Raw genomic sequence first — 15,072 nt, 5'->3', positions numbered from 1 at the left:
CATTTCCTTCTTGTTGCGTCCAGTACGGTGTCGTCCCTTTCTACCAGTCGGTCATACAAGTCGCTACAGTTCCCTTTCTCTAGGATACTTGCGTCCAGTAGGTCTTCCAGTAGTGTCTGTCATGGCGGTTGTGGGTACGTCCTTGTCTCCTTTCGTAGGAAGTTTTTGAGCTGGAGGTACCGCAGCTCGTTCCCCCCAGCTAGCCGAAATTTCACTGTCAGTTCGTCCAGTGTTGTGATCCTGTCGTCTGTGTATAGGTCCCTGACTGTCAGTGTCCCCCCGTCCTGCCTCCACCTTTTGAAGGTGGCGTCAGTCAGTGCTGTTGTGAACCTATGGTTGTTGCAGATGGGAGCCTTGTCCGACATTTTGGTCAGGCCAAATTGCTGCCGCAGTTGGTTCCAGGATTGGAGGGTGGCTGTCACCACTGGGCTGCTGGAGTGTTTTTTGGGTGGGGATGGGAGTGCTGCCGTGGCGAGGGCCCGGAGGGAGGTCCCCATGCAGGAGGGCTCCTCCGCACGCACCCACTCGGCTTCTGGCTCCTGGATCCATCCCCTTACTCGCTCGGCTGTTGCTGCCCAGTGGTAGAATTGTAGATTCGGGAGAGCTAGCCCCCCCCTGGATTTTGTTTTTTGTAGGACCTTCTTTGGGATCCTAGCATTTTTACCCCCCCCCCCCCGTACGAACGCCATGATAACTTTGTCCAGCACTTTGAAGAAGGCCTTGGGGATGTAGATCGGAATGTATCTAAACAGGAAGAGGAACCTGGGCAGTACGTTCATTTTGATGGTCTGGACTCTCCCCGCGAGGGAGAGTGGGAGTGTGTTCCATCTTTGCAGGTCCTTTTTTACTTCCTCCGTCAGGCTGGTGAGGTTCCATTTGTGGATCCCTTTCCAGTCATGGGCTATTTGGATCCCCAGGTAGCGGAATTTATGTCGGGCTTGTTTGAACGGCAGCCCCTTTAGTGCTGCCCCCCCCCCCCCCCTCCCCCCCTTGCTGGTGTACCGGGAAGATCTCGCTTTTGCTCATGTTGAGTTTGTAGCCCGAGAAGGCTCCAAACTCTTTCAGGAGCGCGATGATTCCGTCCATGCTGCTTTGTGGGTCCGAGATGTAGAGGAGCAGATCATCTGCATAGAGTGAAACTCTGTGCTCTCTGCCTCCCCTTCGGATCCCCCTCCAATTTTTTGCTGCCCTGAGCGCGATTGCTAGCGGTTCGATTGCTAGTGCGAACAGCAGCGGGGACAGTGGGCATCCTTATCTGGTGCCCCTGTGCAGCTGGAAGTATTGGGAATTGGTATTGTTGGTCCGTACACTCGCCATGGGAGCGTTGTATAGGAACTTTACAACATCCATATATTAAACCCTTTCAAAGAAAGACAGCAGGTTTAAATTCTCTACAGAAACAGGTATTACTTTGAAATTCTCAGATGAGCTGAAAACAATCTGTAGTTTGCAGAGAGAGATCATCATACAGCTGCTTTCTTTGCCTGCAGCTATCCAGTTCTGAAAATGAAACTAAAACACACTGTAGCTGCCTGCTCAAAAACGAAAGTGAAAGATAGCCAGCCCAGCTCCACCCACACTCTGATATCACTGCAGCTATTTTATAAACACCCATTTCTTAAATTTACATCCACTACAGCTATTTGATAAACACCCAGTTCTTAAAGGTACTCTCACATGACAATATGTGATGCAGTGTTATAATATTTCATAGAATTTACAGTGCAGAGGAGGCCATTTGGCCCATCACGTCTTCACCTGCCCTTGGAAAGAGCACTAAGCCCAGACCTCCACCCTATCCCCGTAATGCCACACAACATTTTTGGATTGGACACTAAGGGCAATTTAGCACAGCCAATCCACCTAACCCTGCACATCTTTGGACTGTGGGAGGAAACCGGAGCACCCGGAGGAAACCCACACAGACACAGGGAGAACGTGCAGACTCCACACAGACAGTGACCCAGCCGTGAATCAAACCTGGGACCCTCGAGCTATGATGCAACAGTGCTAATGACTGTGCTACCATGCCGATATCTGAATGTAATGCTCTATTTGGTCTCCTTTGCCATCACCTAATAACCTTCATTTTCAACTGTTGGAATAAATATATTGTAAAACACTTCTGGTGGTCCGTCAGGTGGCAGCAATTTTCTAACCTTCATTAATTTGCCATTCTTTAATTCTCATGGATTTGGTACCATTGCTCAAATGTGTGCAAATTTTGAAATGTACAGGGATTAAATAATGCCACTGTTCTTGACACTTCCATGAACTGGCTTTGCAGAATAGTTAAAAAGCGAACTCCTGCTGATGTTGGAAACCTGAAAGGAAAACAGATTTTTCTAGAAGGGTCAGTAGAAACAAACTTCCTGCTGGAAAGCAGCAGGCCAGTTGCCACCTTTTGGAGACTGCGGACAGGGTGATATTTGGGTGTGGATTCTTAGTGGAAACTGAAAAAGAGGCCACTGGTGTCATACAGTCAGCAAAAATCATCCAACCTAAGTCAACAGAGGCACAAAGACATTTACAAAAAACAAAGGTTGTAAAAGATCCAAAAGATTTCCTACTCCCACTTACGTACAGTTTGAAAGTGTGGATGTAGCTAAAATCTGAGCTGTGCCCAGGAGAAGGATGAGATATTGATGTTGATGCTTGCATTGAGCAGAACTTGATTCTAACTTGGGGCTCAAAATGTTTTCGCATGAAGGGCGGGAGAGAGGTTAACGTTGCAAACCAATGGTGTTTGGAAGACTTTGCAACCTAAAACAATTCTAATTTTGAACACCATATATTGACATACCGGCTGCTGATTAGCTGCTTACACTCAGCTGCCATTCAAACCAAAACTGTCTCACATGGAAACATCAAATGTCAACAGTTTCTATTTGTTCCGGTGATGTGAGCATCACTGGCAAAGCCGGCATTAAAGAAGGTAGTGATGGCGCCCCCCTCTTGAACTTCTGCTGTCCACGTGGTGTAGGTACACCCACAGTGCTGTTAGGGAGGGAGTACCAAGATTTTGACCCAGGGACAGTGAAGGAATGGTCATGTATTTCCAAATCCGGATGGTGTGCGGCTTGGAGGAGAACTTGCAGATGGTGGTGTTGCCAAGCAACTGGTGCCCTTGTTCTTCTAGGTGATAAAGATCATGGGCTGGATTCTCCGCAGTCGGGATTCTCCATTGCGTCAGCAGTGCACCCATGGCCAGGGTTTTCCCAATGGCATGGGGCTGCCTACAATGGGAAATCCCATTGACCAGCTGGTGGGACGTAGAATCCCACTGCCGGTGAGGGCATGCCGCACCAGAAAACCGGTGCAGCAGGACGGAGAATCCTGCCTCATGGGTTTGGAAGGTGCTACCTATGAAGGCTTGGTGAGTTGCAGCAGTGCATCTTGTAGATGGTACACATTGCTGCCACTGTGTGCCACTGTCGGGAATGAACATTAAGGTGGTGGGTGGGATCAAGTGGGTTGCTATGTCTTGGATGGTGTCTTGGGTGTTGTTGGAACTTAACTCCTCCAGGCAAGTGTCAAGCATTCCATCACACTCCTGACACGTGCCTTATAGATGATGGGCTGGCTTTAGTGTGTCAGGAAGCGGGTTACTCCCTGTGAATTTCACACCTGACCTATAACTACATCCAAATTATTAACATAAGCAGCATGTGGGGACTCAGCTGGATGCAATAAGTTGCTGTTAAACAGTTTAATATGAGAAGTTTTTCTAAAGAAAAATATTAGAGTTTAGTGTTTCCTTGGTCTAGTGTTTTAGTTGTAGTTATTATATTGTAATTGTTAATCGCAATAAAGAGTGACAAGGGCCCAGGAGCAGAGGTTTCCAGTCCAAGATTTCAGAAGAAACTGGTAGAAAATTGGAAATGTCCTAACCATAATCCCCAAAGGTCTTTAGGTTTGCGAATCATTCCTTTGGATTGGAAAATTGTACATGTCACTCTCTTATAAAGATGAGAGAGGAGAGCAAGGGAATTTTAGACCATATGCTTAATGTCTATTGTTGGTAAATTACGAGAATCAATAATTAAGGATAAGGTGGCCGAACACCTTGAACATTCTCAGCTGGTCAGAGGGAGCCATCTTTGCTTTGTGAAGGGTAGGTCAGAGCTCATCAAGGTTTGTGTGAAGACATGACTTCATGTCTGGACCAGGAATGTCTCTATCAACATTATTTATGTAGACTTCTAGAAGGCATTTAATGAAGTCCTCATTAGAAACTAAAAAAGGAAGACTTTTATTTATATAGCACCTATGACGACCAGTGGATGTCTCATAAACACTTACAATCAATGGATGTACCCTTGAACTGTGGTCACTGTTATGATGTTGGAAACATGGCGGCCAGTTTGTACTCCCTCCCACAAACAGCAATTTAATCAGCTAATGTTGGCTGAGAGCTAAATATTTCCAAGACACTGGGAATAACCTCTGTGCTCTTCTTTGAAATAGTGTCCTGGGATCTTTTGCAGGCAGGCGGGCATCAGTTTAACATCTCATCCAAAAGGTGGCACCTTGGAAGGTGTGGGACTGGAGCACCAGCCTTTATTGTTTGTCCTCAAGCCCTGTAGTGGGAGTTGTACCTGGTACCTTGCATGTAACGCAAAAGGTGAGAGTTCTCCCAGCTGAGCCACTCTGCTTCCCCCCACCCTTTTAATAATAACCAGTTCGCTAAAGGAGCAGGCTATAGAATTGAAGGCAAATTATTGACCTGGTTGGGAAATTGGCTGAACGACAGAAAACAGAGGGGGGAACTTAATGGGAGGTGATGAGTCCTTCCTCAGGTTTGGTGCACGGAACTACTCATAGTATTCCAGGAGAGGTCTAACCCAGACAGTGTGCAGCTGAAGCATAACGTTATCCCATTGACATAATTGTCCTTTGGATATAAAGGTTGGCCTTCTATTACCCTTTCTGATTATCTTCTGTACCTGTTTTAATGACTGCGTACCTGGGCCTTCCAAGTCGCTTTGGACCTCCACTGTTTTTAGCGTCTCACCATTTAGAAATATCCTCGTCTATCCTTTTGAGGTCGAAAGTGGATAACCTCTCGTATGCCTACATTCAAAATTAATTTGCCATTGTTTTGCGCAATCAGTTAATTATCAATATTGCACCATAATGTCATGCTTCTATCTACACTCCCTGATCTATAAAAATGCTAATGTGCAGACTGAAGGAGAATGAGTGAAAACAGTTAGTTGAGATTACAATCCTTAATATTTTTTGCTGACAGCTGTGATGTATTTGCAGAAACAGGAAAGTTATCTCCGCAACAGCAGTCAATGCCCACACCGTCACCTTTTCAGACAGCAGAAATAGCAAGCATAATCCTTGAATGGGTCAATAATGCTCTTGAAAGCAAGGTCTGCACAGGAAATAGCACAGGTTGTAAACTAAACATACAAATCTTCACCTCCGCACCAGCGCCTTTCGTTAATCCGTCGACTTTTAATTCCAAAATATTCCTTTGGCACCCAACAGTGTAAGGCAGCGATTTCATCAGACTAGTGAACAAACAACAATAGTGTAAGGGATGCAATGTCAATATTGATACTCCCAACATTCTGAAGATTGTAGTTGTGCCAAGTACTTTGTAAGTGAGATATTCATTTAGCCCTAAAAACGTAGGAAGGGCAGAAGTCAGAGGGACTGTCTTCAGTCTTTCAACCCTGAAAATGTTTGTTCAGCTGAAGCAATGCACACAGGATCATTGTGAAAACTGCAGCATCAGTAAAGTGATGCACTTTGAACAGGTGCAAAAAAACAACCTCCTACATATCAAATTTTCTTGTTAAATATTGAACAAGAAAATACATTTCCAAGACACTGTCTTTTCCAAGGCAGATAACTTTTTTTAAATTTAGTGTACCCAATTGCTTTTTTTCCCCAATTAAGGAGCAATTTAGCGTGGCCAATCCACCTAGCCTGCACATCTTTGGGTTATGGGGGTGAGACCCACGCAAACACGGGGAGAATGTGCAAGAAGGCCGATTACTTAAATCAATGTTAATGTACATCTTTTAACCTCTTAATTTTTTTCTGTTTCTCATCGTCTTCAGCAAACAAAGGAAATAGGTTCCAGACTCCTCCAAAGCACTCAACACTAATGCAAATTTATCCAGCAGACAGCATGATAAAGTTGAAGGGCAAAATCTATTGGCAGTAGGGTTGATGGGGGGGGGGGGGGGGGGGGGGGGGGGGGAGAACTGATTTAATTACTAAAGTCGTTTGTGCATTCTTTAAAGATGAACTTGTGGTTCTCTTCACGATAAATACTTTTTGACAAATTTTCTTTCTGACTTTTGAAAAGCGAAACAACTTTCTTCCTGACACCTCTGTAAAATGCCTCAAGACATTTTGCTCTATTTGAAAAGGCAATGCGAATGTGACTGTTCTGTCCTTTCCAGTCTCCCGCCTCGGACACTGGCTAAACCTGAGCTCATCTAAAACTCTTCTGTCTGCACCCTAACTTGCACCAAATCCTGTTCACCTTGATCTTTTCACCCATCGGCCCTGCGCTCACTGACTTATTTTAGTTTTAGTTCTTGGTCTGGCAGCTCCTCATTTTTTAAAATTCATACCCCTGTTTTCAAATCTGATTATCTAGGGCTAGACTGGTGCCATTTACCTTATGAGACAAAGTGGATACTGAGTTAAACATGTTGGAAGAATTGTGTATTATCCAGCTATTTCACTTCTCTGAATGGGCAGCACCTATAGTCCCTGTATTGAAACTGAACAAGACCATCCGCATTTGCGGCGATTATAAACTAACAGTGAATCAGGCCACCAAGCTGGGTAAATATCCAATCCCGAGAATTGAAGACCTATATGCAAAGCTGACAGGAGGTCAATCTTACATAAAGCTGGATATGAGTCACGCGAACCAGCAACTCGATTAGATGATGCGTCCCACGCCTATATCACGATAAACAAAAACAAAGACTTATTCCAGTACATGTGGCTGCCTATTGGTGTGCAGTATTCCAAAGGACAATGAAGAGTTTGCTACAGGTGCTACCGCGGGTTATACTATACCTTGATGATATCCTTAGAGGCTGGAGTTCACCTCAAGAAAGCAAAGTGCATCTTTCAAGCCCAGAGGCATCCTACCTTGGGAACCATGCAGATTCACAAGGATTACACCCTGTGGAAGACCTAGTTCTAGGTGATAAAGGCAGTGCCTGCCCCCACACGCACTTTTAGGGGTGGTAAACTACTACGGTTTTACCAAACTTAACAACGGTATTGGCCCCCTTACATACTCTATGAAAGAAACACCATCGTTGGTCTTTGATAGATCCCCAGAAGGAGCTTTAAATAGAGCAAAGCGATTGCTGCATTCCTCAAACTTGTTAGTACACTTCAACCCATTCAATTTCACATTGCATTAGCCAGTGATTGACAGGCGCTTGGTGGATCGTTGATCTATCTTTCCCTTGACGCTTCAATGGATCTCATGTACCCTGCTTTGATGTTACTCACAATGTTAAGAAACACTCTTGCTATGATTGACTGTTCCTCACCACATCAAACGCAGCTAAGGGCTTTCTGCTGTGCGAAAGAGAAAGGTTTAGCCCACAAATTGTCAATCCAATTGAAAGATGTACATGGCAGGGATGGCCAAGTAACAATGTTCCAAGAAATGGGGGAGAGGATAAGCAAGGTAACTGTGGGCCAGATAGTTATGGTAAACTTCATTTGTAAGCTAAATTGGAACCCATAGCATAGATCATATTATTATTTCTTTTTCCAATTAAGGGGTAATTTAGTATGACCAATTCACCTAACCTGCACATATTTTTTGTGTTGTGGGCGTGTGACCCTCGCAGACACGGAGAGGATGTGCAAATTCTACACAGACAGTGACCCGGGACCAAGATCGAACCTGGGTCCTCAGCGCAGTGAGGCAGCAGCGCTAACCACTGCGCCACCGTGCTGCCCATTGATCATATTACTGACAAATTATAGATGTTTGGGACACTTTTGAAGGGCTTTAGGTAAAGGGTATTTTCTTTCATTTGCAAAGGAATTTCTGCGAGAACGTCGATTTTAGAGAGTGACTGAGTGCAAAGAATGTGGCTAGAATAATGTCATTGCTGGAAATGTTTTGCCATGGGGAATAATTAAGGCAGAGACCATTGCATCTTTCTTTTGGAGTAAATAAATATTGGAAACAGAGGAAGATGGAGGGCTATCCTTGGCAGGAGGGCAGTTCTGGGCTTCTGTGACACAGCCCCAGTACATATGAGTGGCTGCAAAGTGGAATGGTTCTCACAGTGCAAACAAACCACGCGCTCCACAGCCATTTGGATCTACCTTTGTTTCATGCAGATTGCAAATGAGCAGCTTCTAATCTAGTGTATCAAAAACCCCAATCACTGTTTCTCATAACTGCAATGCAGTAACATGGAGCAGGAATAAATCATTCTGGTTGTTTGTATTGCTGTTCAAGCTAGACTTCTTATCTGGCTGTGAAATCTGCTCTGATCACTTTGCAATAGGCAGCTGAGCATTTTTACCTTTTTTTAAGGAATCTCAGCTGCTGTACAGTAATCACCTTCTCCTCGGCCCATTCAGGTATCTCTGATTAAAGAGCAGATTTAGCAGGACACACGAGGGTCATGGCCCAACACTTAATGGGTCGTGTTACCTACAATCATCCAATTGTTCGTAATCGTCTCATCAGTCATTCAATATGTTTGGAAGAAGGGGAGGGGAAGGCTAAACAGAAAGGCTGGAAACTTGCTATCAGTTACAAATGGTGCACACACTAGACAAAAGTATGGGGCAGGTTTCATACTTTGAACCCTGAACCACAGAGATAATATCGAAACAGGAAACACATAATTCTCTAAAGCATTACACCTTTAGCTTTGATACCTATTCTCCTGCTCTGGAAATTGGGTAATCTCGTCCACTGCAGCTGCTTCATTCTTGATGACTGAATGAGGATTAAAAAGAAGCTGGACAATGAAAGATAAGAGGATGAAGCAAAGAGAATGGAGGAGTAAATGGGATTATTTATTTTGGTGCGTTCCTGAAGTTTTACAGAAACCTGTTAGATTTGAGTATTGACTGTGTATCCTCCTACATTTTAATGATTGGAATGAATACATTTCAATGTATTTGTGGATGCTGACACCTGACTCCGTTGTGTGATCATTACATTTCTTTGTTGTTTTTATAGTTACATTTTAACTAATTGCCACACAGTACTTTAACACTGGTGGTTAGCACTGTTGCTTCACTGCACTAGGGTTCCAGGTTCGATTCCCGACTTGGGTCACTGTCTGTGCGGAGTCTGCACGCTCTCCCCGTGTGTGCGTGGGTTTCCTCCGGGTGCTCCGGTTTCCTCCCACAAGTCCCAAAAGACATGCTTGTACGATGAATTTGGACATTCTGAATTCTCCCTCCATGTACCCGAACAGGCCCCAGAATGTGGCGACTAGGGGCTTTTCACAGTAACTTCATTGCAGTGTTAATGTAAGCCTACTTGTGACAATAAAGATTATTATTATCATACATTCATCTTGGGTTGGATTTACCAGCTGTTCACGCTGGCTGCAAATTCTGGTCCCTCACCGGCGCACAGATTTCCCGGCGACAATGGGTTCTGTCAACGGGAAATCCTGCTGGCGGGCTGCCTCCATCGCCGAAAAACACACGGTGGGGTGGTCGGTAAATCCCGCCGCAAGTTGTTCACATTGTGCATGAGATCATCGACACGGTGGCACAATGGTTAGCTGCCTCACAGCACCAGGGACCCAGGTTCAATTCCGACCTTGGGTGACTGCATAGAGTTTGCACATTCTTCCCGTGTCTGCGTGGGTTTCCTCCGGTTTCCTCCCGTAGTCCAAAGATATGCAGGTTAGATGGATTGGCCATGCAAAATTGCCCCTTAGTGTCCAAAGATGCACAGGTTAGGTGGATTGACCACGCAAAATTGCCCCATCGTGCCCAAAGGTCAGTTGGGGTTATGGGGATAGGGTGGCGGCGTGGGCCTAGTTTGGGATGCTGTTCTGGAGGGTCTGTGCAGACTCTGAGCTGAATGGCCTCCTCCTGCACTGCAGAGATTCTGTGAAATGAGATGGAGGGCAGAGCAAAATAACTGGAAAGTATTTTCTGTGTTCGGTTAATGGGAACAGTAACTGAGATGAGTAAAAACTCTGGGAGGTACAACAAACACTAATGCTTTGGGGGCTAACCAGTAGCACAGTTAGCACTGATAGCTCTATGAGTTTGACTCTCTGCTAACCTAATTGTGGTTACTCTGACTGAACCAGACTAGCTCTTAGCCACGTGCTGGAGGTGTGATACTGTACATACACCCTGACTCACTCTGTAGATGTTCATCAGTGGAAAGAGGTGGAGTGTGAGTGCCTCGTGCCTTTTATAGTGAGATACTACCCCTGAGTGTCCTGCCTGCTCATTGGTCATGTCCTGTTCTCTGTGTTCATTAGCTGCCTGTCTGTGCCTGTCTGTATATCATTATCTGCATGTTTGCATATCATGACATTTCCCCTTTTTGTTAATGTTTTGTTGGCATATGGGAACGTACTTACATGTGGTGGCATATATTAACATCTTTACAAGCGGTGGCATATGGGAACGTATTTACATGTGAAGACAGCTGTGAAAATGTGAGAAAACAGATCATAGCAAACAAAACAAATGTTCATAAATCCAGTCTTTGGGGCTTGCGTCTGATCCTTGTCGACCGCCGGAGAGGTGGTGGTGGGGACGACGGTGCCTTGACAGGCGGGATGGAAGCCTGACTGGTTGCCTCGTAGTTCGAGGTATCAGGAGGTGGCAAAACAACAGACGGAAACGGAGAAGAAGGCGGTTGCGGGCAGGCAACTTTGCGCGGTGCCCGTCTGTTTCATCGCATCAGCCATACGTACAACATACGAGCGGGGCGCAGCCTGTCAAACAATGATAGCTGAAGCAGACCAGCCACCATCCGGTATCTTGATCCTGGCAGTGTCTGCTGGGGATAACACGGGCAAATCGGTGGCATGAGCATCATGGCCCTGCTTTTGCTGATTTTGGAGCTGCTGCACCTTCTGCAGCACCGGGAGGTGATCCAGGTTGGGCAAGTGTATGGCTAGAAGTGTCGTCCGCAGGTCCCTGTTCATCAGGAGTTGAGCCAGCGACATGCCAGTGGACAGTGGGGTCGCCCTGTTCGCAAGCAGCGCGAGGTAGATGTCAGAAGCAGAATCCCCGGCCTTGCAGATGAGCTGTTTCACTATGTGCACCCCTTTCTCAACTTTCCCATTGGACTACGGATAGTGTGGGCTGGAAGTGACATGTTTGAAATGCTATGACTTGGCAAACATAGACCACTTGTGGCTGTTGAAGCATGGGCCATTGTCACTCATGACAGTGAGTGGGATACCATGCCTGGAGAATGTCTCCTTACAGACCTTGATGACAGTTTGAGATGTGAAGTCTGAGAGCTTCACGACTTCAGGGAGGGTAGTTGGAGAAATAGTCAATAATCAACACGTAGTCACGACTATTCGCATGAAAGAGGTCGATGGCCTGATCACCCGCTGTTGAGAGAAGAACCCCGATCTTCCTTGCATCAGACGCACCCACAAGGTCAGAAGCTTCGATGTACAGCAGAAACTTTTGCTTGAATGTCTGCCAGTTGCCACTGAGATTGCTGGAGGTCCTGAGCTGGTGAGGTGCCTGAATCTTCTCCATGGTGCTAGGATACATTCACTGGTCATCACGGAATGGACTGAGGTAAACCACCTGGATTAAGCAGTCTCCTGGTAGCATGATGTGTGATATACTCTGGGATAACACAGGCTACAACTGGATGCAGCCTTAACCAAATATGCAAACCTTGTAATTCATGATTCCCCACAAGGGAAAGTGAGACAGACCACCGAACAACCCACCAAAACTTTTGAGTCGTTTATTGCTGAAGTGCCTCGGAGCCAAAGCTGATTAAATGATGGTGAGCAATTCAAGAACTCAAGTCAGCACTGGAGCCTCTACTGTGAGACAGCGTCATCTCATTAATGACAACCATGAGCCAGCAAGGGGCTGGTTTAGCACAGGGCTAAATTGCTGGCTTTTAAAGCAGACCAAGGCAGGCCAGCAGCACGGTTCAATTCCCATACCAGCCTCCCCGAACAGGCGCCGGAATATGGCGACTAGGGGCTTTTCACAGTAACTTCATTTGAAGCCTACTTGTGACAATAAGCGATTTTCATTTTCATTTCATTTCATTTTCAACCAAAAGATACTCCAGACCTTGAAGTTAGTTCAAACTGATTTATTAAACCAGTAGCACAGTTAGCACAGTTCTCTATGAGTGCGACTCTCTGCTAACCTAAGTGTGGTTACTCTGTCTGACTGAACCAGACGAGCTCTTAGCCACATGCTGGAGGTGTGATACTGTACCTACACCCTGATTGATTCTGTAGATGTTCATCGGTGGAAAGAGGCGGAGTGTGAGTGCCTCGTGCCTTTTATAGTGAGATACCACCTCTGAGTGTCCTGCTTGCTCATTGGTCATGTCCTGTTCTCTGTGTTCATTAGCTGCCTGTCTGTGCCTGTCTGTATATCTGCATGTCTGCATACCATGACAGGGAGTTTTACTGCATTTGTTATATTATCTGGCTCATGGTTGTCATTAATGAGATGACGCTGTCTCACAGTAGAGGCTCCAGTGGTGACTTGAGTTCTTGAATTGCTCACCATCATTTAATCAGCTTTAGCTCCGAGGCACTTCAGCAATCAACGACTCAAAAGTTTTGATGGGTTGTTTCTGTGATCAGTCTCACTTTCCCTTGTGGGAAATCATAAACTGCATGGTTTTGATATTTGGATCATCATAATAGGCACAAACGAGACCAGAACTAACCAGAAGATTAATTTATGACAAAAAGAAACTTTATTGCAATCTAGAGAAGGTGATGCTTTCTCTTGCTTGATGTTTTTGATTTCAAAAGGTCGAGACTTGCGAAAGAGTGAATACTTTTGATTCAGGTTTAAAAAGCCACATCGGGTTCGTCAATCATGAAAAAATGCAACTGCTGCCGTTATTTACATTGCAACTCTTAATATAATAAAGCAATCGTAAGTCACCTCACAGGAGCGTTACAGAGCAAAATTTCAACTGAGCCACATAAAGTGATATTAGTGTAGCTGGCCGATGCTTGCAGGAAAGAGGTAGATGATACAGTACAGATTTTACTTCATACCATTTCCCATGTAATAGATCGAGAATAAGATCCATTACCATTTCACCGACTGATTAACGAGGGGATTATTCTATTAAGGGAAACAGATGGGGTAGATAGAGAGAAACTATTTCCACTTGTTGGAGTGATCAGGGAGTGGCAACATGTAAAAATGAGAGCCAGACTTTCCTGCGGAGAAATTAGGGGAAACATGGACATACAAAGGGTGGTCGACGTTTGCAACCCTCTACCGCAAACGGCATTTGATGCACGATCAGTGGTTAATTGTAAAACTGAGATTGATCGATTTATGTTTACCAAAGGTGTTAATTACAGAGATGGAGTTAGGTCACCGATCAGCCATAATCTCATTGAATGGCGGAACAGGCTAGAGGGGCTGAGTGGCCTCTTCCACTTCCACTGTTCCTATCTAGCTTTCTGCTGTAAGGGTAATGAAGCCCTCATGGGCAAACCTACCCAGTGCAAAACTTGAAGTAATTAGTATTTTCATCACTACCATGAAGTTTAAAAATATTAGCATTGGCATTGTACAGTACATCTCTCTGTTGAAAAATAATTTTGTGCAAGGAACATATGCAACATTTGGGCATGGTGATATAACACTGTATTTAGTACAAATGCTACAAACAAAGGCAGATGGCAGGTTAGTCAGTATCTGTGGAGACGATGGACAATCTGTATTCAGAGCTTATTAAGCACACCACTGTGACTTCTATCCAAGTCTTGCTGCTGGAGGGTTTTGGCCATTGCCATGCACTTAACAGGACTGTCTTACAATATAAAATTTCCACAACAATCTCACTCAATCATTTTATCCTTTAAAGCATAGGATAAAATGGAATTGCATGGAAACAGGCCAGTCGGCCCATCTAGTTCATGCAGCTGTTTGTGCTCCACTTGAACCTCTCTTCCAAATCTATCATTGAAACCATCACTGCAGTCTGCTGCAACAATATTTAGATAGGGGCTTCCGTGGGGCAAGGTGATGAAAACATATGGAAAATCTGGGAACAAGGGCAGTGTTTTGACCTGGTGTGTTGTGGAATGAAGGTCAGCAGTACAAATGTGGAGATTGAAAGAAAGGGGAAGAACAGTAAGAACAGGAGAGGGAGAAAGAAACTGGGCTGTTTGCACAGATTGGACTGAAAACAAAAGACAATGGGTGGGATTCTCCAAAATGGAGGCAGAGTGTTCGTGCCATCGGGAACGCCGTCGCCTTTCACGACGGCACGAAACGGGCGCGGGCACTACCGATTCTGGCCTCCACAGGGGGCCAGCACTGCGCTGGAGCGGTTCACACCGCACCAGCCTCCCTTCCCGGCGCCAACTGGGCGCCACGCCAACCCACGCATGCGCAGTTGGGCCGTGCCAACCTGCGAATGCGCGGGGGACTTCCTCAACGCACCAGCCCCAACGCAACATGGTGTGGCGGTTCAGGGGCCTGCCGCGTAATAAAATGGGGCTGGAGAGGCCGGCCCCCCGATCGGTGGGCCTCGATCACGGGCCAGACCCCATTAGAGGCCCCCCCCCAGTGAAGGAGCACTTTTCCCCGCCCCACAGGCCGCCCCACCCGACTATGCGCAGAGTTCCCACCGGCTGTGAGCAGGCGTGAACGGTGCTGGCGAGACTGCCGTTTCTGCACGGCCGCTTGGCCCATCAAGGCCGGATTATCGGCGGCCCGGCCGCGGACAGCGGCCCACGACCTGCGCCACGCCGGCGCAAATGGCGTTGATTCTCCGCTCCTTGGAGAATTGCCTGCCGGAGTCGGACCGGCGCCGCGGGAAAAAGTGGCGATAATGGCGATTCTCCCATACAGCGCGGCATGGGAGAACTC

General features: G+C 46.0%; 1 protein-coding gene across 2 annotated transcripts in view; it reads left to right on the top strand.

Moving 5' to 3' along the window:
• Nucleotides 1-15,072, top strand: part of emid1 (EMI domain containing 1) — a 441,840-nt gene that overhangs the window by 91,794 nt on the left and 334,974 nt on the right. The window lies entirely within an intron of this gene.

Source organism: Scyliorhinus canicula, chromosome 1, assembly GCF_902713615.1.
Source record: "Scyliorhinus canicula chromosome 1, sScyCan1.1, whole genome shotgun sequence".
Taxonomy (NCBI): domain Eukaryota; kingdom Metazoa; phylum Chordata; class Chondrichthyes; order Carcharhiniformes; family Scyliorhinidae; genus Scyliorhinus; species Scyliorhinus canicula.
This window is presented reverse-complemented; position numbering and strand designations above follow the sequence as displayed.